Source organism: Solanum tuberosum, unplaced genomic scaffold (genome assembly GCF_000226075.1).
Source record: "Solanum tuberosum cultivar DM 1-3 516 R44 unplaced genomic scaffold, SolTub_3.0 scf00542, whole genome shotgun sequence".
NCBI classification, from domain to species: Eukaryota; Viridiplantae; Streptophyta; class Magnoliopsida; order Solanales; family Solanaceae; genus Solanum; species Solanum tuberosum.
Genome location: NW_006239465.1, coordinates 105575 through 110415, shown reverse-complemented (window position 1 = coordinate 110415; position 4841 = coordinate 105575). Strand labels below are relative to the sequence as shown.

Here is a 4841-nt window from a genome sequence, read left to right as displayed (position 1 = left end):
AAAATTATTTATAAAATAAGTTCAGGGGGGGAGGGAGGGTAATAGGACCTTAGTATAGTATAAGTGTGTCTCTGAGATTTCGGGCATAGGTTGGGGGTACTTATGCAATGTCCCTACTATAATCTCTAAAATTTCCTAGCATTTAAAAAAATTTCAAAAATTCCTTCTCAAATACATCACTTTGCTCTCGCTAATACATCCCTATCCTCCTCTCGCATACATCTCTCCCTTCTCTGATACATCCCTCACCTATGTATCCGGATGTCTGCTGATGTATCCGAAGTCCAGTGATGTATCCAGATGTCATGTCTCCTCTCTGATACATTCCTCCCCTCCTAAATACATTCCTCACCTATGTATCCGGATGTCTGCTGATGTATCCGAAGTCCAGTGATGTATCCAGATGTCATGTCTCCTCTCTGATACATTCCTCCCCTCCTAAATACATTCCTCACCTATGTATCCATGTCTAGTGATGTATCTATAGTCCAGTGATGTATTAGGAAGTCTAATAATGTATTCGAAATCCATAAATTTTAAGGAATTTTTTGTAATTTTAAAAAAAAGTAGAAAAATAATATAATTACCTTTTAAAGATCTATGTAAATTATACTCATAATGTTTAAGCAGGCAGAATAGACCTAATTTATGCCAATTTTGGCTAAAAGCTTAATATAGGGAGTACAATAATTACTTGCAGAAAGACAATCAAACAGAACTCTTGTTCAAAATCCAGAACATCATCGCCCCACACTCTGAGAGAGTAAGAAAAAAGGAAAACAGTTTAAGGAGTTTACTGAATTTGCAGTGGACACATCAAATTCGAAGAAAATGGCGCTCAATCTTCGTCAAAAACATACAGGTAAACTTGAATTGAGCGGAATGAATATAGCTATATAGACTTGATTTTCAATTGAATTTTTGTTGATTGGTTTGATTTAATTTGATTGTTCAGAGTGTATCACGCGGATGTTGAATCTGAATCAGCCGGTGAATGCTGGTGGCACCGCCAACGAGGAGGTTTACAAGATCCTCATTTACGATCGGTTCTGCCAGGACATTCTATCGCCGTTGATTCATGTGAAGGACCTCCGTAAGCACGGAGTTACCCTCTATTTCCTCATTGACAAGGATCGTAAGCCTGTTCACGATGTTCCTGCTGTATATTTCGTCCAACCCACTCACCTCAATGTCCAGCGCATCATTTCCGATGCATCCAGCTCTCTTTACGATTCTTTCCATTTGAATTTTTCGTCTTCCATTCCTAGACCCTTGCTCGAGGATCTTGCTTCAGGTTCCGATTCAGTTTTATCTTTACCTCACATATTCTTTCATATATTGTGTTGTATATTGTTTTAATGAATATAATGTTTGGATAGATTTATGAATATAAGTATTAAATAATAAGTAAAGACAAAGTGAGATGAAAATACTAAAGTAACGACGCGACCACACCAAATCGGTGGTTACACAAAATGATACTTTTCGTTGTTACCTAAGGATGAATTTAAGCGATATTATACAATAAATTTAGGAAACAATCAAAACAAATATGATACTTAAACTATCAATACAATACAATGCAAAGGGTAACAACCATCCAAACAAGGTGTTAGCTTATTTACCATTGTAGTCTAAAGCCTATGTTTTTGTTTCAGTGCCCCACATCGAATGAAAATGTATGGGTGGACTTGGACAATCTTCCCATCCGGAGCTAGCTTTTGGGGAATGACTTGCGAGTTAGGTGCAAGACCTAATTTGACGGTTTTTCCCCAAGAAAAATGGTTTTTTTGGGAGGTGTTAGGTGCAAGGCATTGGATCTGTTTTGGTTTATATCAGAAAAAAAGGAAAGAAAAGAGTATAAGTTGAAGTCGAAATTCCTATAGTCTGTACATGAATATTGTTTGGAAAATAAAGTTAAATTTTTGTGAGCCGAGACCATTATTTTACATGTAATATTCTTATGCCTAGTTTTAAAATTTCAAATTTCAAATTTGAAGTTTTGAAATAATAGACAAGATAGTCACACAATTACTTGAAATAATTTGCAAATATTTTAACTTGTTGAATGATATGCTTGTTTATTGCTTCAGGTACGATTAATTCAGAGTCGATTGAGAGGATCGCGAAAGTGCATGATCAGTACTTGGAGTTTGTCACGCTTGAGGATAATTTGTTCTCCCTTGCCTACAAGAACTGTTATCTCCAGTTAAATGATCCCTCAGCTGGGGATAAGGAAATTGATGAGATTGTTGAAAAGATTGTGAGTGGGTTGTTTAGTGTGTTGGCTACTCTTGCTGTTGTCCCTGTCATCAGGTGCCCTCGTGGTGGGCCTGCTGAGATGGTGGCATCCCTGTTGGATCAGCGACTGCGAGACCATTTGTTGGCGAAGAACAATTTGTTTTCAGAGGGTGCAAATTTCACTAGCTCATTTCAGAGGCCAGTTTTGTGTTTATTTGATCGGAATTTTGAATTGTCAGTAGCCATACAGCATGATTTTAGGTATAGGCCACTTGTTCATGATATGCTTGGGTTGAGATTGAACAGATTAAATGTTCAAGAAGACAAGGGTGGGATGAAATCCTATGAGTTAGACAAGTCTGATCCATTTTGGATGGCCAACTGGTCATTGGAGTTTCCAGAGGTTGCAGTGGAGATAGAATCTCAATTGCGTAAGTACAAGAAGGATGTTGAGGAGGTAAATAAATGAACAGGTGGGAGCGGAGGGACTGAGTTTGATGGAACAGACTTGGTTGGCAATACTAAACATTTGATGAATGCTGTAAATTCCCTACCTGAGTTGACTGAGCGAAAGCAAGTGATTGATAAGCACACAAATATTGCTACTTCATTATTGGGCGAGATCAAAGAGAGATCCCTTGATTCGTATGCTAAAAAAGAGAGTGATATGCTGGTGAGAGGCGGGATTGATCGTAATGAGCTCCTTGGATTGCTCAAGGGAAAAGGGAGTAAAGTGGATAAGCTGCGATTTGCTATAATTTATCTAATCTCAACTGAAAGCATGCCTCAATCTGAAGTCGAAATGATTGAAGCAGCACTTAGGGAGTCCGAGATCGATACCAGTGCTTTTCAGTATGTTAAGAAGATAAAATCATTGAATGTCTCTTTTGCGTCAGCAAATTCTTCAAGTACGAGTAACATTGTTGATTGGGCTGAAAAACTCTATGGGCAGTCAATCAGTGCTGTTACTGCAGGTGTGAAGAATCTTTTATCCAGTGATCATCAGCTGGCTTTACCGAGAGCAGTAGAGGCATTAATGGAGGGGAAGCCAAATCCTGAAAATGAATCTTATCTTCTTCTTGATCCTCGTGCACCGAAGTCAAGCTCTGCATCTAGTAGCGGTCATCTAAAAGGACCATTTAAAGAAGCTATAGTGTTTATGATAGGTGGTGGAAACTACGTGGAGTATGGAAGCTTGCAAGAATCTGCCAATCGCCAACAGCCAGTCAAGCATATCATATACGGGACAACAGAAATTCTTACAGGAGGTGAGTTTATTGAGCAGCTAGGAGTACTGGGGCAGAAGATGGGACTGGGAAGCAGCGGAGCTGTACCTGCCCATTGATAGGTTGAATTTTGTTTATCAACCATTTGTGTTTCAGTATCACCGTTGTTCACTTTACTCAGCCACCTTGCCTCTCACTAGAAAAGTTTACGTTGAACCTAATAGTCTAGTTTGAGCAAATGTAGAATCTAGCTGACTGTATTGTTGATAGTGCTAGACTTTTAGTATTCGACTGTGAGGCGTACTGGTCTTTAAAAGTATAGGAATGACTTCCATTTCAACTTTTGAGGTTTTGAGTTAAGTAGCTGTTCTATAGTCCATACAGTTGGGAACCAAAATCTACACATCTTTCTAAGTATGTTTCTTTATGCTTACATGCTCTGTCAGTCCAATTATTGTTTATGGGGATTATGTCCTTGTCATTTATAAATAAGAAAATCCATTTTTTATTTGTAATGCTTGATGCATGCAGCTTAAATGAGATAAGAGTAGTCCTGTCCAAGTAAAATCAGTATGCTTGGAAGAGCCTCATGTGACAAAATTCCAACATAGTTGCAGTCTCTGATCATTCTGCAAGAACCTCAGTTGTGTTATCCTTCGATATGACATGATTCACAGATGCATATTTCTGTCATTCTTCGTTTTACACTGGATTCTAGTTGATGGACCTATAAAATTATTAACTAATCTTTACCTATGGGTTCAGCCTTGAATTCGCTCAGGTACGAGCTTGTCTATCATAGTTTGAACCTTCAAACAATGATCCTCATGCAGTGTTAATATCTTGGGAAGAGTTCATTTTCACATTTCCGTCTTGGTGTCTGCTCATGTGCGCGTTATAATGCATACTTTCCATGTTATCTTTTTCTCCTTTGAAGGTTTTGTAACTTCCCTTTCTGTCAGAGCTTTAAATGAAATAGCTTGGTGCCTCTGTTGTATTGTTTTAGGTAGGGGTGTTCACGGGTTGGTTTGGATCGGTTATTGGTCAAAACCAAAATCAAACCAACTTGATCGGTTTTAAAATTATCAAAACCAAACCAAACCAAATACAATATACATTTATCGGTTTGGTGATTATCGGTTTCGATTTGGTTTGGTTCGGTTATTCGGTTATTAACCATACACAAAAATAAAAGAAACAATTCATTTAAAATGTGAAAAAAGTGACAACAATCCATTCAAAACGAAAAATAGTTAGAATGACTTAAATTACTAAACTTTCAATCACTAAATTTACTATCAATAAAGTTTTAAAATTCACTATATTGGCCTAGAAGGAAGAGACAATAACATTTTCAGTCCCACAAAGAATTGA

General features: G+C 37.7%; 1 pseudogene; it reads left to right on the top strand.

Annotated features, from left to right (window-relative positions):
* Positions 1-660: 660 nt before the first annotated feature.
* On the top strand, positions 661-3975 carry LOC102603369 (SEC1 family transport protein SLY1-like; annotated as a pseudogene).
* Positions 3976-4841: the final 866 nt, after the last annotated feature.